The sequence below is a fragment of the Ambystoma mexicanum genome, chromosome 5q (genome assembly GCF_040938575.1).
Source record: "Ambystoma mexicanum isolate Mex_15411 chromosome 5q, UKY_AmexF1_1, whole genome shotgun sequence".
Classification (NCBI taxonomy): Eukaryota; Metazoa; Chordata; class Amphibia; order Caudata; family Ambystomatidae; genus Ambystoma; species Ambystoma mexicanum.
The window spans coordinates 1,039,527,069-1,039,547,980 of record NC_090933.1 but is presented as its reverse complement, the minus strand read 5'-3'; positions in this window follow the sequence as shown (position 1 = coordinate 1,039,547,980).

The window sequence follows — 20,912 nt, the reverse complement described above, 5'->3', positions numbered from 1 at the left end:
CACTCAGAAGAACTCTTAGGGTAGCCAATGTATTGTACTTAGATGAATTTTGAAGTTAGCCAATGTATTGCACTCAGAATACTTTTGAGGGTAGTGTGAGGAATCCCAGGGCATTGTGAATGCTTCCATGGGGAGCCCCCTTCCCATGAGGCCAGGTGGGCGACATTGCTACTTGATAGTCCCCCTGGGGGTGGTACTAAGCAGGTGTATCTCTTGGGGAGGGAAATCCTTCATAGGACCAGTGACGATGGCCCAGGGAGAACCCGGCGTTCACTTACCCCTTTGGTAGCCCCACTCTCATTATAGCCCAGTCAGGCCCCTCTGGTCCCCCATACCTCTATATGTTACAACGGAATAGAAAGTCTCATTTACTATACTGGGACGATGAAGAGGAAGACGTACCCAAAATGAAATACCACTGAGACGAAGAAGAGTGAACAAGGAGGCAAAAGCCCACCGCAGAACCAACACATGCTGAACCGTTGTTAAGAGGCAGCCCCAATCATAAAAAGGAAAGAAGGACTCAATGGTCTGTCGAGCCAGCCCTGGAGGAGTAAGGAACAAGACACTACTCCAAGGCTGGAAACTGGGGCACAGAGAGGCGTGACTATCTGAGAGGTCCCAGCAAGATGGACCTGGCCGGTGGCAGAGAGAAAGGAAGCCAGACCGGCGAACACTGATCGAGAACAAAGATAACTTGTTTGTTGTATGTATGGGGTTCAACTCACATAGGAGGTGGGGAATCACTTTTTAGCTTTCAGTGTTATATCATACAAGAGCATTAATTTGCCTCTCAGTCTGATCCCTTCCATAAGAGCAATCCAGACTGAAATGTTAGGCAAATCGTGTCAGAGCAAGGGGACCAACAAAACCCCTAGGCACATGTTGCTGCATCCTCGGGGAAAATCAGTGAGGAGCAGATGACTGCCTAGGTTAAGAGATAAATGGTTCAAAGGGATTTCAAATTAGTCGAAAATCTAAACTATTCTGAACTCAAACAATCAAAAGGAAATCTTATTTTAGGGGCTGCAAATCTCTTAGAACCTCTTTACCTTTAAGATCTCTGTGTCATACCAGAAGAGAATAATAATTTACATATCAGCCTGATCTCATCCATATGGTTAGTCCAATCTGACATGTCAGGCAAATCTCCTCTGAGCAGGATTACCAACAACAACCCTAGGCACTCTTTTCTGTCTCCTTGAATGTCATAAGTGAACTACCACTTAGGAACGTTGGCATTTTTGTTTTTTATTTTGAAACTTTTGCGGTTTCAGCTATGGAGCCTATTAAGATTCAGTGTTCCCTTTGGCTAGCAAGTGACTGAATACTCTCTTTCTTCTTCAGTGGCTCATGCTGCACCATGTTCCGCCTATCCGTGGGTATTACCTATAGTGCCAAAGTGAAACTATTGTAATCATGGGACTCAATAATGGATTATTTACTGTTTTTTTTTTATTTGACATGTGTTCTATATTTAGCCTGAGCCACCATTTCTGTAATGAGAAGTTTGCTCTGTAAAATTCACACTTGCATTGGTTTACCATGCAGTATCAACTTAAATATACACCCCGTAGAAACAAAGTTCTATACTATTAAATAATGTACTAAATTGCATTTTCCACTTCATTATTTTTTAACTTAGTGCATGACATAATTTTTAATATCCTTTAACCCAGATATCAACAATATCATTGAATAAGAAGTAGAGACGTGCATTCTGTAAATCAAACCTCAAGTAAATAATTCATTAGCAAGGGAAACACTGCTTTAAAATGGAATTTGTGTAAATTAAAAAAAAAAAAACATTTCAAAGACTTGTATGACCATTATAAGGATTTGAGGCCATTACAGGTTAATGCATTATGGATTTGGCTGCTAAAGGCTTACTAGAGAAGAGCATTGCTTGAACTGCACACAGAGAGGGTGGGTGTTACTTAAGTAGTGCGACTGTAATGGACACCATCAAAGGACGAGCATTCAAGCCAAGGTAAGTAATACAATAGAGTCGGCCAAGGCCGGTGACGCGTCAAAGGATTTGTCAATTATGTAAATACCAAAAGATGAACAGGAAGCGGATTGGATCGTTTTCATGATGAAATATATCTCAAAAGTCATATTAATTAAGCGGACGTTCTTGATGTTAAGAATACTGCTCCTTATCATTTTGTAAGGTATTTGTAGAAGACACATTTTAGGATACTGCAAATTAATATTTGGTAGCTGTGAATACAATATGGAAACTGCTTGAAATAATGCACGTTAATCAAGCCACATGGCCAGATTTGATATGTCCAAGTGTCATCAAAGAGTTTAGTCAATGCCACTACACATAACCATTTATCTAGACTGCTAAGAAGCCATTATATTTGATATCTGTTTGGGCTCTTTATGTAACCATAACACAACATGACGAAACATGTAACAATCCAGGGTAGCTGGATAGGCGAAAATAATGACAGTGACAAATGTGCAGTCAGAAACTATGCCAGAAGAGCAAACACACATTTAGGGAGCATTCAAAGGTTCTACATGATTTGGTAAGGTATATTTTCCCGAAGTAGATTTCATAGAATTTAGAATCGTGTTTGTGGCAAAACCAAAGTATAAGAAGTCATTTATCAGACAACAACCACTATACATGGAGTTAGTGCAATATAAACTGTATATGAGGCATTTGGCCAACAAAGGAAACTTGTACAATGTGTTAGAAATTCATAACATACACTTTGATTCAGGATCACTATTGATACTGTATGTTCTATATATATATCACAGGAGAAATAACATTTTACCACCATTCGTGCTGATGTATAATACACAAGTATGTATACATTTGTGTGTACACCAAGTCAGATAATCTGTCAAAACATCTTTGTGAGATTTCATATGAATTAATTCATATTATATTTGATTCACCTCAAACAAACATATTGCATTTTTTAAATACAGTAACACCTCACTTGATGAAGTATAGCACCCTCTATGTAGGAGAGGACCCCATTCCAACATGGCTGCCATGCCCCTCTGCACTGATGGGGGTCCAAGCTCCCCTATGTAGTCTTATGCACATAGTCCCTTGTCCTCTTCTGTAGCAGCGAGGCAAAATCCAGAACAGCAAAAACAGTCCAGACGAGTACTGAGACCCAACCAGCAATTGATGTCCAGCTCCTATAAAATTCCTTCGGGACCTTCTTTCAAACTCCTGGCCGGCCGCCATCCTCAGTAGGAAACTACAACAAATCAAACACATGATGAGGGACGGCGAGAGGGATATTACTCACCTCTATGTCTCTAAATAGAATGTAAATCCCTGCTTACGATAGTGCAGGGGGTTAGCCATTCTATGTGGAGACCGGAAGCTTCATATTATGCAAGTTCAAAGCTCTTGCAATACCACATTAGCAACATGCTGGACCTTCTTATGATAACAAGTCTTGAAAAAAGTCTCTCTGGACCAATCTTTAAGGATATCCTGCAAACTACCACCCAGGAAAACTGACTTGGAGGCTGTAGCGCCTCTAGAGGAATGGGCCCCAAAGACAGAAATGTGTCCACCCCTGCTTTGTTCTTTATACAGGACACCCAGCAAGCCAAAGTGGCTGAGGAAACTGCTGCAAAGTGTTTTCTGATGTAAATAAGCAGCTGCAAGGTAGGGGAAGGCCGGTAAGCAGCAATCATATGCTCATATCATTGCAGTCAAACACACATGATTTCTAATCCTCCTGAAATGGAAGATAAGAATCCAAGGTGGTGACATTCTTTGTTCGAGGCATTACAAAGAAAGTCCTGCCTTCAGTGGAATACACTTCATTGTCAACATCCAATGCCATGACATCAGAAACTTTTTTGATGGAAATAACACATAACAACGTAGACAGTTTGGCACATAGCTGTTAACGTGATAAAGCCTCATTATAATGCCAGGAATGGAACAGGCAAAAACCAAATTAACATCCCAAAAGGTATTAAACTTAGCCTACATTGGAACCTTAATTCAAATGAACGGCAAAGATTTCTTAACCAGGAAATGTTTCCCCACTGGTTGCCCTTTCACGAGCACATGACCCAGCGAAATTGCTAATCGGAAATTATTAATCATTCTATAAAATGTCCCTTCATTGAACAAAGGTACCAGAAAATTGACCACATCTACTGGAGGGGCAAAAATGGGATCAATCTGCCTGTCCACGCACCAGCCCATCCAGCACACCCACGCAGAAGAGTAGAAAACCTGAGTGAATCTTGCCCAAGAGCCCCTGAAAACCAGGAAAGCATCTCTCAAAAGTCCCTGGAATCACAGAAATCTTCCAAGCGATGAGAGGTAGCTTACACTGCAGCACAAGCTTGTGCAGACCCCCCCGGTGATCTGTAAGAAGAAGGGGAAAAGACGGCACCAGACAGTGAATGTCTACTGCAAGCTCCAACAGAGCCGGAATCCAAACTTTAGGATGGCCAGAACAGGGCGAGCAACACCAAAGTCACCTGCTGTCTGTGAAGGTGCAAGAAGGGGCTCCTGCAGTCCTGTAGAAACCTGTCTATCACATTGGCCTCCAGATCTGGAAGCCAATTGAAGAACCGCAACACTTGACAATTGAGGCGGAAAGCAAAGAGATTGGTGTAAATCGAACTCCAAAACACTGGCATCCAGCTTCCAGTCACTTCCATCCAGGAGAAACCTGGAATTCCATTCTGCTGCTGTATACACTAGACCCGGGAGATACTCTGCTTGCAGAGTTAATACCCTGTTGAAACAGAAATGCCAGAAATCCCAAGCAAGATGTGCTAGGCGTTTGGATCACGCCCCCCCCAAGCTTGTTGATGTAATGTACCACCAAGACATTGTCCATCCTTAGAAAGATACAACAGTTCACTTTGTCCTTGGCCAAACTCGTCACTGCAAAGGACCCCCCCCCCCCCAGAAGCTTGAGACAATTGATATGCACAGACGTTTCTTGAATACACCACTTTCCACCTGTGGACATGTCCTGGCCACCCTGACAGACTGGCACCCAATTCCAACACCACATCGGGAATATAGCTTTCCCGTTCCAGGCTTCGATGTGTTGAAGCCACTACTGTGGCTCTCACAAGGCTTCTAGAGAGAAATTGACAATGTGTAAATATGGAGCACCTTCCCTCAAATCAGCGATCTTCAGCCTTTGCAGAGCGTGATAGGGTAGGGAGCCTGGTAAAATGGCCTGAACAGATACTGAAATCATACAGTTTACTCTTGACAGAACCCGAAGGGAAAGAGATCCCTTCCTCAGCACAGATTAGATCTGGCTGGGATAGCCATGAATTGTTTGGGGGGAAGAAGAAGCTGGCACAACTGAAAATTGATAATGAAGCCCAGAAATTGGATGCATTGTGAAGGCATGAGGACCGACATGTCCAGGTTGATGAAAAACCCCCAGGGTTTGTAGAAGAGAGATTGCCAGCTTGAGATTGGCTTGCAGCAGATCCTTTAGCTGGGCCAACAGAAGCAAGTCGTCCAGATAAATTATTATCCTGACACCTCTTGCATGGATATTATAATAATAGGCAGCACAAGAAAGGGGTTTAGCTCAGAATATGAACAATGGCAAATGGAAATAAATTTTACACAGGATTTACAATGACAGGCAGCGCAAGGAAGGGGTTTAGCTCAGAATAGGAAAATCGTTTTCACTGACAAGGACCGAGACACATCACAGATAAACTTGTAGGAAAAATGGGATTGCTCTCAATGCTACTAAGGTTTGGGTTTTTACTAGGACAGATGCAAATAGGAATTCATGGGGCGATGCACACAATACAAGGACAAACTCGGTTTTCAGTTACAAGGAGACTAATTCTTTTCAAGCAACACTTTATTGACTAGAATCATTAAAGAAAGACACCAGGGACAAGGTGGTTAATTTCGAATTTTAACCAACTTGTACCGTGAATTTAAATAGGGGAATTAATTGATTTACTTAAAAATATGCTAAGGATTTACACAGACACTGAGAGATTTACCAAAGGGAATATGCTAACACACATAGGCTAAACACAGTTTCTTCTATGGGAAGGTGACTGAATTACACTAGCAATGTGGGGTTTTCAATAAGGGTTTTCAGTGGGGGTTTCAATGGGGGAATTATTGGGTGCAATGCTACAAAAAGGAAGGGCTTGTGCAATTTAGGGCTGGGGTATTTGCTACTTACAAAGTAAGCATCGGTTTGGGATTCTGGAAAGCCAGCTGGAACTTAGGACACTCTGGACAGCTAGGCAAGGGTTCTGGCTACTGCACTCTGCCTTGGTTTGGGTTCAACTCCATCCTCCCTCTCCTGTCTCTCCAGATTTTGGGGGTGTCCTCTGACTTGGTACAGTCCACCTTATATAGCCCAAATGACATCACTCACTTTACAATCTAGTGGGAGTACTTTATAATTACGCCTACCGCTCGGATAGGACAGTTTACCATTTCTCTCCGCCCCTGGCATGATTGGTTCAAGGGAAGAGAGCACCATCTGTCTATTTGCATTTATTACTATTTTTTGTTCTCTTGGCCACTTTTTGACAAAAACCAGCTATGTCCCATAACTTCATAATTCTACTAGCCCCTGACATATGAACTAGATATGTGTTTTCATTGGGTAATAGGGAATTAGGTAAGCCGATCACCATTCTCCGTACGAGGTAGCGTGGCCCTTTGGCACATATTTGTCATTTTCATAAAATGTATAACAGTTATAACTCTGCAAATGATCAAGCATGTTCATAATTTCACCTTCCATCTTTCCATCAAATCTCATAAATGTCACAGGTTCCAAGCAGTCAGAAACTAGTCTTTACTGGCCAATTCAGTCCCCAAAGTCCTAGGAAAATGCACTTTAGCGTTTAAAAACCACCTGCAAATGACATTAAAACATAGCATAAAACTACATTAATTCTCATTCTAAAAACTGTGAAAATGCCTAAAAATGGAATCAATCCTTTAATGTCAATTGGGAGGATCAGTCCCCCTCTGTGGGAGGAGGGTTTTATCCCCCACAGCCGGTGACCAGAGATTTTTATGACCCCCTCTGAAGTTGTCAGTTTGTTCTTGGTAGTGGGTGCAGGAAGGAGCTCACAGCTCCTGGTCAAGTTTTAGCGACACTAATTTCTTTGAAATCCCTGAGCCCCTGCCTTCAAGTCTGGCAGAGCAGAGAATAATAATGCCCTCTGTAACATCATTTGTCATTGCAGGATGATTCACTAGTAGGTGCGACTTCCAGTGGGAAGCGGGGCTTTTCATTGAGAGGTTACCTGACTTAGCCCCAAACTGGACCTTCCGGTATTATGTGCCTCTTCAAAGTGACTGAAGTCTTGTGGGTAGAGACATGATGTACATTGCTTAGTCAACCCCCCACATATATTTCCCTAACATTTCTGTGCAAGCAGAACTATCCTTTCACAGCCGTTCTTTCGTTTGCAGTGTTTCAAGGGCTGCTGTTCAAGTGACATGGGAAGCAAAAGCCGTGTCTGGTTTTAAGATTGAACTTCTTGCCCCTCATGTGAATTAAAAGTACAACAAGGCCGTTTTTGGATGCAGTGCATACTTCTTGTCATTCAGATGAAATAAAAGCAACAGTGGGGCGTTTTGGATGCAGTGCATAACTTCATGTCCTTTAGGTGAAACAAAGCAACACAGGGCCATTTTTGGATTATAATGTTCAACTGCTTGCCTCATGCGACAGGGAAAGCAGAGCACGGCCGTTTTTGGTGCAGTGTATTGATGCATTTTTTCAGGTGAAAGGGATTTTAGTCTAGGGCCTTTAAATGCACCCCACACCTGCTGGGGAGAAAACAACCGCACCTTGTTCACCCCAGGAAGAAACAATTAAAGACTGCTCGCCTGTTGCACGTCTGTCATGTCCTGCCCATCTCCATTGGGATACTCTTTGAGGGACGAAGACGTCTAAGCCACCCAATGCAGCAAACAACTCTGCCCGCAAGCCTCTAGATGCATACTGCGCCGGACGAGCAGAGCCCTGAAAGAGGTGGCCAGAGGAGCAGGCTCTGCCTCTTTAAGCCCTGAAAAAAAAACAGGCGATAACACCTTCTTGATGTTGGTCTGGGCCTTGTCTAAGGCCACGAACATGCGCACAAACTAGTACAGTTCCCTTACAAACTTGTCCCTGAACAACAAACTCTCTGCTCTGGGGCCATATCCACCAGCTTGGGATCCAAACGCAGTGTTGGCATTGCCTAGAAGGCACACACACCTTTCAGTACAACCCATGAGGACTGGCACACCCACTGGGGTTTCCAGTGCCACAATTTCTTCCAACATGTCAAAGATCTACGCAAGGGGCCCTAGTACATCTAGCAGTCTATCTTGGCATGCACAAAGGGCCTTGTCTATGCCCCTACTGGGATCCTTCCCCTTTTCTATGATAGAAAAACAACCATTGAGTGATATATCTCTGGGGAAGTGGCCACTTCACCTGGGAGGCAGGGCCTTGGGCACTCCACCTTTACATTGTTCTGTGCCTCCTTTTCCATAGGCTTCCTGACCCAATGCCTCATAAAGGAACCCACTGACTCAGACAGCCTCCACTCCGCAGACTGTGGGTTTTGAATATTTCCTGGATCAATAAAAGCCCACCCCATAAGTCTTTTAAGTTTTTTTTAACCTATGCCTTCCTAGCGCTCTTTCTCCTGGGACTGGATTTGTCTGAGGAAGTAGAAGAAGAGGAAGAAGGGGAATCCCTGTGCCTCCTGTGCCTTTTCTGGGACGGAACCCCTATCCTCCCTGCATGCCTCTTTTCTGAGCCCTTTCTCCAAGTGCTTAGTGCTGGCCACACACTTACCCTGAATAGGAACCTTAGCCCCCGAGGAGCCCTGTGGGCAAGCGATCCCCAGAAGTGTAATCAGTAATACACGCAAGAAGGCAGGCAAAGGCTGAAGCCAACGCGGTGTTAAGCTCCCACAAAGCCCATCTGTGGACTCCTGCACCACTCTATACACCTCCTTACATACTTCCTGACGTTTGGGGCCTACCTGGACCTGTCTACTAGGTGCCACCTGTGAGGAACTACCATCCTCTACCAACACACTATTACCAGCCCCAAGTCCTCCAGCAAAGGAAGAAGTTGCCATATTACCAAAGAAAGCAGTAATACCCCAAGTCCTTCCCACAGGAATCCTCGAGCAGGGGCTTCTCCTGCCTCAGCACGCCAACACCTGGAGGAAAGGCCGAGTAGGTCATGTCACTGAGTGACTGGACTTACCCTGAGGAGCACTCAGGTTGTCAAGAATGGCTCTTGCCGCCCTCTCGTGTTTAGTAGGAAAAACCTTCTAAAAAAAGGAAAATAATGGCCCTGGACCCACACGTGCCATACTGCCACTGCCTGTAAATGAGCACACTGCCCAACAAAACAGTCAAATTATCACAATAAAGAAATCACCACTGCCTAGTCCCGGACTACACGCTTACACCAATGCATTAAACCAAATACATAGCCAGCGCCATGATGCCTTTGGGCGTGCGTGCACTTAACAAGTACTGATGACATAACAAACAAACATAACATACATACACACACTCCAAAGGACCGAAAAAAGCCTGGCAGAATGCATCTGCCACTGAAGGAGAAAGGCAGGCACTAGTGTGTGCTGCGCAGTGTGAGCCCCCACCTTTGCGAGAGCTCGCGCTGTGAATAAAATAAACAAACTCGCCTGGCCAGACTCCCAGGCCCAGCAGCAAACTAGCCACAAAGTTAGACTAAGATTATTATAAGTATAAAATGTCGCCACAAGTGATACATGAAATAACTGCCACACAGAAAAGCTTGTAACAGTAGAAACCACGCATCTGCTATGACCAGCAGCAAGGGACTATGTGTGCAAGACTTCATTGGAGAGCTTGGACCCCCATTGGTGGCGAGGGGTGGGGCAGCCATCTTGGAATGGCATCCTCTCCTACATGGTTAAGTTGGTTGGTTTGTCTAAAGAGCTAATGTTTAAAAGCATGTGGGTTTTTCTTTGCTGCTTTTTTTCGACAGTGAAAGAGACTTATGCATAATATGAAGCCTCCAGTCTCGACATTGAATTGCATACATGCCAACATTCTGACACACCTCGGAGGGAGATTTCATCACAGAAATCAGGAAATAAACATTTCCCCATAGGAATGTATTGGTGAAAGAATTATTTTACGTGGGAGAAAGTCAAAAATAGCAACATTTTTCACTGAAAAATCGTGAGTCTCCTGCCTAAATCGGGAGGGTTGACATGTATGGAATAGGTGGTGTCTTGCAAGCAAAGCTCCTTCCACTGCCCCAGCCCTCTGACTGGTGCCCAGAGAGTGCTTTAAAGTGGAGACATGATCAGCAGAACAGTTCCTAATTGAGGCCAATTTCGAAAGGTCTGTTCTTTTTGGGTTGACATGGGTTTTAAAGAAACCCATTAGATGTTGCAAGGATATTACTGATGTCGGGAAATCGAGGTGCACAGCTGTGATTGGCAGTCAAGCCTGGTTGAAGATCTGTGGAGGCCCATTTCAACATGATGGTTGGGGGCAGAGGTGGACTGGGAAACGAAAGCGGCCCTGGGAATAATGTTCAAACTGGTCCCATATTACACATTTTCAGAAAGCCCAAACCTTCTTGTAGAGGAGCAGCCAAGTACCCACACTCTACCTGCCCCGCGTACATTACCTGAAACGTATGAACCAAAGTATGTGATGTACGCTGAACAGTTAAACCAGCAAAGAGAAAAGCGTGGGCTCTGTGCAGTACCCATAAGAATACCTATACCTAAGGGAATATGGGAGGTAAAGTACCCATTGAGTAAACCATACTTACATCCAAGAAATTATGATGGCCATTTGAGCGAGATTCCTGATGAAACAAAGAAACTGAATGACCAGGATGAATGGTGATGTCATACAAAGCTGAATCGACACCCATATAGAAAGATAACCGGACTAGAGAGGCAGACGATTTATAAAAACTAGAGAAATACAAAGGATAAGTGACATCTTGGGATCAAGATGAAGAGACTTATGCCACAAACCTGATGAAGAAACTTAGTTAGTTTAAACGTGTACAGATGCAATGTAACACAAACAGCAAAGCAATCATGAAGCTAGCCACATGCTTAAATAGATTAGACCGTGGCAAGCGCCAACATGTACCTATATACCTCATAGATACATATGGATTAAGTAAAAAATTAATGTTTCCACTAAGTATAAAGCAGTACTGAACAAGGCCTCATTCCAGTGTCGCAGTTACAAAAAGCAATTGAATTAAACAGAATACATTTCAGCTAAGGAGTTCACTGAGCCAAGAAGGTCAAGGTCTTATCACACTAGGAGTTGGCTGACATTAAATACAATTAACGTGAAAGAACAGAAGCTCTTGTTCAGAGAGGTCAAGTGAAAACAAAAGACTTTAGAGGACTATTGAAGAATAAAATCAAATACACAAAAAGGCTCAATTCATGGTGTCCAGTCATGTGATGGAAAAAAGTTGGACGGATGAGAAGTTCACACCTACGCACGGAAGCCAGATAGTACCCATCTCCTTAAAAAATCTCAGGGAACAGTACAGACCCAAGCCCAACTTCAAAGTACTAATTGACACTGGACCATCGAGGTGATGATGGATCACATTTTTCATTGGTGGGAAGCTTGTATCAATGCAAGCTCACTCGCACCTGGTTGTTCGGTCTGCGTGCTGCTCACGTAGGTGGAAAATTACTGACGGGGTTAGTAGCCAACCAACTGCAAGGGACCTATAGTTTGTGTAGCCAATGGGACACCGTACATTTAGTGACATTCATAGTGGCCATTTTGAAGGGAGGGCTTAGTTGCCCTTACCTGATGTTAACTATCCTATTACTTCTCTCCATTACTCCATACAGATATTGAACCTATGCTTAGTTATTCACTTAGAAGCAATCCCGCTTCCCAATAAGTTTCTGTAGTTTGCCACGTAGGATGACATTGGTAATGGCGCAGGTCAACATGTCAGCTATGACCAATTATGAGTATAAGAACCCATCATTTTTATGAAGTAGTTAGAGTCAGAGTATCGAGCGATTGCTGATGTTCGTTTTACTCCCTGTTTTTAATACTTGCATTAAAACAGACAAACTTTTGCCAAACTATTTGTGTCGTCTTGATTATTGATGTTTGATTAAAATCTGCATCCCCATCTATCTCAAGGGTACCACTACTCATCTTAAAGGGCTGGAAGCCTCCAGTTCACTTTCCTATGAGAACGTTTTAAAATAAAATAAAAGGTTACCAAAAAAAGAGGTCCAGTGTGCAGATGCCTACCAGGAAGTCTCTCGAGTCCCTTATAGGCCAGTCCACCACTGGTTGGGGCCCCCTGCTCGGGTTACAACAGTCTGAGGCACCCATGCAGTGCATACATTGTGACAAAGATACGGTTAATATCCGCCGATTATCATGAGATGGCCAGCCAACAGGGATCATAAACATGAAATGCCCACTGAAGAGCTCTAAGCCCACCTTTGTTGGCAAGGGGATGATGTGGAGGAACAGGGGTTTAGAAGGCAATGAGATGATAACACTTGCGAAGAGAAAACACAGCTATAAGTCGAGTGCCGCAAGGCACAGATTTTAAGCCCCAGAACCAAAAAAGATAAATTAATATTTTGCTGTGTTATCATAACTGCTGACTGGCAACACAGGGCAGTTGCTGGGGGCCCCACAGAGGCTCAAGGCCCCTTTATTTGAAAAGGGTCAAAAGGCCCTAACGCTGTCTTTGTTGGCAGTGTAAACACGGACTTTAGAGTCATGAAAACACCCTTGAGCTACGGCAAAGGTTATGCCAGTCATATGGGGACTAGTGGAGAGGTCAAAGCTAGGTGAGATGGCCCAGGGTGAAGTTCACGCAGGGAAACGGCACATGGGAGAAACACATTGTGGGCATGGTTGCGGTGGGCACACTGCAGACAACCACAATTACACATTAATCAACCTCTCTCCAATGGTCTATGACTTCAAGCAAGGGTTGCGTTGCTGCTAAGCGGTACCGCGGTTTGTTGTACCCCGCGTGCAGGGTGCACGCTTCAGTTCTGTTTTCATTGACTGCAAGATGTACATGCCCAGGTTATCGAATGATCAAACCTATCTACTGCCATGTGCAATCAGAGGCATGTGCACATTCATCACTGGGTCCTTTATTCAGAGACGTTTTATGGGGGGGGAAAGGGGCACTTGCCCCGGCCCCCAACTTGGAGGGGGCCCCAAAAGGTTGCCTTATCTAAATAAGTAAGATTTCCTTTGTCACCAGACTTAAACAGCACACATCAGGATATTTGATGGTGTGCTGCTGAGACTCCAAACCTATTGCCTGTCGGGTGCTCTGCCTTGATCAATTCAACATGTAATGCTGTCTGTGTTCATTGTGGCATACATAGCCAGTGTGTTCACTACTGCACAACTGCTGTAGCATTCCTTCCTTCCTGTCGGAATTAGGTTGATCATGTACAGTAGCAACATTTCTAATGCATATGCATAGTTCAGAAGTTAGCTCAGTGTGTTAAACACTCATTGCCGAGATATGTGTTTATATGCAAGATTAGAATAGCACATTCTAGCAGGGCTGGCTGAGCCTTTCCTATGACTGAAGTTTATAAATGTGCCTGCATATGTACTTGGGTTTGCAGCATAAAAGGTGCTATTATCTGCAATGTACCTGCACCAGATAGGTGTTGGTTTACAAACTAACATGTCATTGTATGATGAAGGTCTAGAAATTGGCTTCTTCAGATGGGGTGTTGTAAAACCTAGGCAATCACCTCCAATGATGAGCATAAACTCTTAGTCCAAAAGGTGAATAAGTATCCAAATTCAAGACTGTGAAAACAAAGCATTAATGCATGTATCCTGGATTTGCCAGCAGACGATACAGCGATCCTGGTCAAATCATCTAATGTGTCTTACATTACTCTTCTGTGAGGTTTGCCTTCTCACGTGCTGGTGGCATCGTTTAGCCCATTACTTGATCTTTCTTCCTATGGAGGCCAATTGAGTGGAAGGGGTGGTAGACAGAACAGAGCGGATCAGATGTTGCAGGACTCAGGAAAGCATATTTCAATGTCTGCTCATTTGATAGAAAAAAACGGTTTGCTTTTTTGTACAAGTCAAAGGTCTTTCTGCACTTTTATAAATGACTATTTCACAAGCCAATGTTTTTGGAAGTATTTAAAGCTTTAAAATACAAAAGACAAACCCAGATTAAATATGTTAAATAACATTGATTACTATGCTGGTACTTATATAGTTCCCTAGATGATGGAGCGAACGAAGCTAGAATCATTCCCATTTTGCAAAACACCCTTCTATAACATTTTGTTTTAAAAAAGTGTCTTGTTTCGTAATGTGGTTTGTGTACTTTACAAGCCTGTTTTATAAAATGAGATTACTGAAATTAAGAACTGGAAAAGAAAGTTCCTAAATGCAGAAATTGCAGAGTTGGCATACATCCCAGGTTCACCACTTAACCAATGTGTGATCCTGGGCATCTAATTTAATCTTGTATTGCCTAACCTCTGTAAATTGCCAGTCCCTAGACCTTTCAAAATTGTCAGCCCTTTAGAGTGATATCCTTCTCAGGGTATGATCTTCAAATTAGCCTCACTCATGGTTTCACTGGTTATAGTGTTGCTTCCTCTATAATAGTGAGCATTGATATATTGCACACCACAGGCACTTGTTCCTTTGATCTCTAATGGAAACACTATTTGTAAACCATGTCCCACTACTAATCTCAGTGTGTCTGGATACAGACACCTTCCTGGTGGCTTCTAATTTGCAGCCACTATTCATGCTATAGTATGTGTAGCTTTCTCCTTCCTTCCAATTGGTCTCCCTTAGCCAGGCTTGAGACCTTTTGCATTCTGTGAGGCAGCTAATGTGAGTCTCTGTCTATTCTGGGTTACATGTACCCTTTACATAATGCCCTGCAATAATACTACAGGCTGTACACCTTCCTGGATGCTATTTATAAAAAGTCTCCCTTATCTATATTAGAACAGAAGTAACCTCTACATAGACTGCTAATGTTGGCCTTCAAATGCTACTTGTTCTTCCTTCTGATTAGAGCAAGAATGAGGAGGGTAAGAGGAATTAAAGGCAGTAAATATGCTTATGTTTGAATGCTGCGAGGCAGCATATCAACTTATAGGTTGTGATCAGGACGAGGGGGTAGGAGGGAAAGGTGCAACCCTATATTTTTGATCACTTCATGCCTTGGGTTTGGTGGAGGGGGCCCCAAAGATGTCCTTGACCAGGGCCCCAAAAGTGCTTAATATGCTCCTGCCTTTATTGTTTTTAAACTTGAAATTTCTACGTCTGAAACTTTACTTGCCGAGAGTCTGATGTTTTCGTGTGCGAGTGTGTGTGACTGGGGTGGCAACTTGCATCTTTTGCGCAGGTGTCATCACGTGGGACAAATGGTGTGCAGCCTTGGCTTGAAAAGAGAATCTCTGATTAGATACTCAGTAAACTACAGTGTAGGATGCTGAAAAACGAATCTGTTGGAACAGACAGAAAGATTCACATGAATAGGAAAATGACCTCCGGGGGCTGGCTTTCTACACCCACCTACCACCCTATGTCCACTCTCTCTATCCCCATGCACCTACCGTGCCTCCAGTCTCTACTCCACCCACACTACCCCTCACTCTCTCTACCCCACCTAACCACCCTTCCCCCAGTCTCTCTACCCCACCCACCCTACCTCCACTCTCTCTGTCCCACCCAACCCCCTTTCCCCGACTCTCTCTACCACCCCCCACCCTACTCCACCCCCTCTCTCCCTACCGTCAAAAGTGAAAATGCCAAGCACAACCGTAAGCGGCAAAACTATTGCCATTGCCAATGCTTGTTATATATTGGAACTCTTTCCGCACTTGTCCATGAGTTTGGGATTAAATTCATTGTTGTCATAGCATTAAGCAGCTTCATCAAGTAAGGCACCCAAACTCTAGGCTCTGATTCATGCAAGTCCATAGGGGTCCTCTCAAAACCAGATTTCATAGAAAGATCATATGTTCTTAGCCAGTCTATGTTTTCAAATTCCTCTTATTCCAAGCTTAATAAACTAGCTTGGGATGGGGCACCTGCACCCCCCTGACCTCCTCCTATCTGACTGCCACACACAGATGCAAAACAGGTATAACCTATGTATATGCATGGCCAATTCCTTAGTGATTCTCTTATCAATGATTGTGTACCTTGTTTCCAGCTTGACCCTTCTCTATGGATCATTTCAAGGCCTCTTCACCGGCTGACTTCCTCTCCATTATACTTTCACAGCAACATTATACATGCACCCTACCTAAGAACTACCTATGCTAGCTGTACTGTTGTCCTATGCATGACGTTTTCTGGGAAAGGTAGCTGCCAAAATGAACAAATAATAACACATTCATAAAAACAACTTCAGAAGCACTATGAGATAAGGTATATACTTTAAAAAAAAAGGAAAGACAATATTCATTAGAGGTGAAATGTGTCTGAGGCAGGAGGCCTACAATCAATAATTTCTCTGACAAACTGGGAGAAATGAGTGCAACGATGATTGCCATACATAATTCATTATCACTTGGCCAGCAGAAACGTGGGACTCCTTGTCAGTATCACATACAAATTGGAACAGGAACTACTAGATACTGTTTCATGGTTAATTGCGGTGGAAAAATGTTGAGCGGTTATGATGCTCAAGAGCTACTTAAGTCACGCCGTATAATATGTCAGCAAGAAACCCGGGTAATTGGAGATTTATCTTGACAAGATGTCCATCCATACTAAAATGCAGCAGAAACATATTCAAAGTGCAGAGGAAGTGCAGGATTACTGATATTGGTAATCGATATAACTTTGTTTAGTGACTTAACTGAAAAAATCTCTGATTAGACGATGACATTATGCTTAGTTTAACCATTGAATGGTTCTGCTTCATCAATTGTAACAATATCTATTTTGGGTCATGAGAAAAAAATATGATTGCATCTTTAATGAGGTGCAAATATTATAAGCCAAACTGTAAAATACATTTCCAAAGTAGGAGTATCAGTAGCAAATCTAAATGCAAAAGTTGATAATTAAACGTGTGCTGATAAAACATAAATACAAAAGATGATTGTTGCAATGTTGGATAAACCAACTGGCACAAACCAAAAGGAAAGTAAAGAGGGCAATTCCATTTGAATTTTTCTAAGAATGTGTCCTTAAGGCTGAGTGATTTATGTGTTAAAAATATGGCAGCAAATACCTTTTGAATGACTCCTAATGTTTATGTAAATCATTTGTGGTGGTCAAGACTATTGAGAGCGACAATCCTATATTTTATGTAAAATAACTGAAAACATATAAGGAAAAATGTATATTTATTGTTAGTGGAGAAAATGTAACTGTTCAGACTAACTCAAGGATCTTATGACTAGGATAAATCATTGGCAGCATGTAGACTGACTTCTTCAGATCTGAGAGAATTGCGGCCATGCTGGTCACAGAGAGAGGGAATCAGAGTGGGGGGAGGCATTTACAGTACCCCTTGACAGGCCAGTGAATTAAGCTTGAATTGGATAGCTTTGATTGGTGAGGTATACTGTTCCAGTGATGATGGGGTGCCATTAAAGCGAAGCAGCAGAAAAAGAAGGGTGCCTGGCGGGGCGAATGACAGCCAGGTTGTTGAGTGCTGAAGAGAATATATCTTGATGGAGATATTTAACTCTCTTCAATAAGAGGGTTAACAAACGTTTTTCAGGCTGAGGGTCAGCCTAAAACCCTTCTTCTGGAGTGAAATTATTTTAACAAATGAAATCACAAAACTGGATTTTCCATAACTTCATAATGGGGAAAGTGGCAGAAGAAGACGTGTTTAAGCAACAATCTATATCCTCGCTTTATGGAAGAATCTCATTTTACTCCCTCTCTTCAAGAGAAGGTTTAGGGCCCAATGAGCATAGTGCAGGTGGGCCTTAATAGTTGGCAAGTCCTGGATAACCCTTGGAGACTTTTGCAACAGAATATTTAATACATTTTGATAATGTGATCCTCATCCATGAACAGGGGAGAAGAGAGATGCCTCCTATTATAGTTGTGATGGTGCTTTGACCTGTCAAGAGAAGGAGACATAAAAGAAGAAGAAGATAGACGTTTCTTCTTTTCAGTAAACTTTCTGTGCTGCATGACTGCCAGGATATACTACAGACTTGGTGGTCCAAAATACACCCCCTTTTATCGGGAGGAGTAAACAAAAGACAGGGCACACCAAGGCCAAAAGTGTCTGGCATGAGTCTCCACCTCACACCTAGCCATGATTTTGTAATGCACATCAGCCCCATGGCTCTTCTAGATAGGATCCCACATGGTATCTGTCTGGCCCATAACCTGCAAAAGCTTCCCTAATTTAAGGGAAGGTCTGCGACAGTGCACACTTAAAACTTCCCTATAACAACTGAAAACAGATTCACAACAGTATGACACAACCTTGCACGTCAGGCATACATAACAAACCGAATAAGCCAATTCACTATTAGGTCTTCAGCAGGAGCAACAGCAAAATATGTGTGGGAAACTAAAGAAAATGCTTCCTCTATCTCAAGGACTGCAACAGGATGTCCCCCAAAAGGGCACCATTGAGACAATGGGCCTCATTACAAGTAGCCTGGTAAAAACGGGTTCATTACCGGCATGCCGGTAAGAGCGGGTCCATGCTCGTATGAACTCGCTAATAGCGGGTGATTACGAGTGCGCGAGCACGCGCGAACCCCCATGCCGGTAATGGTAATAACGGCATGCCGCTAAAGGTCCTCCAACCCCCCGATAGTGGCATCACGGGACCCGCCGATACCGGCACCGCCTCAGAGCAACCCCTAAATACCGGCCCGGTACTGCCACCATGCTAATACCGGGTTCGCAAAACCAGACCTGGAAATTACATCATCGCGCAGGAACGGGAAATGGGCCGGCGGCCACTTTAAAAACACAATCCATTGCCATCCTCCCTAACCACCAGTCTTTTCATGTTGTGCTGTGTTGGAAAACCCTGAGGATGTCCAAGGCCACCCGGAAGACGACCACCCGGCAGCAGAAGCAGCGTTTTTCAGACGCTGAGGTCAATATGCTTGCTGACACTCTGGCTGCACATGCAGCCATAATGAAAAGCAATGATATGAAGCGAGAAGCCCAGATGAGGAGAAAGGAAATCTGACAGGAGGTTGCCCGGAAGGTGTCGGCCATGGGGACCACCCCATGCACCGTGCGTGACTGCTGCAAGAGGTGGGACGACCTCCGCTTGAGGGTGCGAAACATCCTATCGAGCAACAGGAGGGCGGCCATGGAGACAGGTTGGGGTCCACATTCACCTGCTAAACTGATGCCCTGGGAGGAGACTGCCAGCACTTTTATTGATCCTGAGTCAATAGAGGGATTCGGAGAGATGGAGATGGGTGTGGCATCATCGACAGAAAGAGTTGAGTGACCCTGCACATCCCTGTAGGGGAAACCATGACTTAGCACTAGTGACATGGATGTGAGACTAGGCAAGGCAATGCATGTCCCTACACCCACATCAACATATCCAAGTCAGGATTGCGGCCACACAGAAATGCATGCTGAGTGCCAATCCCATAACCTACACACGGGCAACATACCAGGACCGTGCCCATGTAACCCAACACACAAATCCCATATCAACGGCATGCCACCTGCCATGCAGTGAATGCTAACATGCCCCCTCTGAATACCCTGCGTGACACACTTGTAAGACATGAATGCATGATCAAATGAATAATGAACAACACCATCATATGCCTCTGCCATGTCACACCATCACTGATGCCCTGCGTCTCTTCTACCCCCCAGGCACCAATGAGGAACATGCAACCGAGTAGACCACCGCGAGGTCATCCACCTCACACCCTAAGAAGAGGGCTACCACCACTACCTCCGCTGGAGGCAAGCAGGCCACAGCCACTGCCATTGTTCCAGTGCGAGCTGGGACACAGCCAGCAACACCTGCTGCCAGTGTGCCTGACACACTACTGACCCAGCAGGCCACACCCACACCTGTCAAAGGGGAGTCCCTGGAAGCACCCGCCTCCACTGGGGAAGAACTTGATGCCAGTGTGGAGCTGGAGGGAGACACCGAGGTGACATTGACATGCCTGGCCACCGCAAGCCCCGTGCCCACCCCCTCACCCCAACACCTGCAGTCACCCACCTGCAGTAAAGCTGATCCCTGCTTCCGTGACTGTGACCTACCCACCTCTGAGGAGTACAGTCCCGAAAATGTCGTCCACGTGACTGCACAACCCACCACTCCAGCTCCCTTCAAAACCCTGGAGACACGATTGTCGACGGTGGAGGCCCGACAGGAGGCCATGTTAGACCTACTCCGCCAATACATAACGGACAGGGAGGAAACCAGGTGGGGTATTGCCACAGCAATTGCGGGGACCATAGCGGCCATCGCAGCCAACACAGCCGCTGTTAATGCATCGGCTCGGCTAATGAGGGACTGCCTGGGCGTGGTGACACAGGTGCTGACTTCAATGCTGCTCCATATGCAGCAGCCACGGCTTGCAGGAGGTGTGGATCCTGCCAGCGACTCACCTACTACCTCCACACCAGCTTCATCTGTCCCCACCAGCCCAGTGCGCCAGACATGTAGGAGTGCAAGGCACACTGAAATGCCACCTCCGGACAGGAAGAAGTCCCGGAAGTAGTGTGGGCGGACAATGGGAGTGGGACACAAGGTTGGGGGTGAAGGGGTGCATCTTGTGGAGTCAATTGGGGGTATTGGTGTTGGTTGGGGGGTTTGGGAGTTTGTTGGGGGGGTTAGGGTGGTGGGCACATTTTTGCTGTTGTAAATAATACACACGTTGTGATAAGAAAAATCCAAGGCTGGACATTG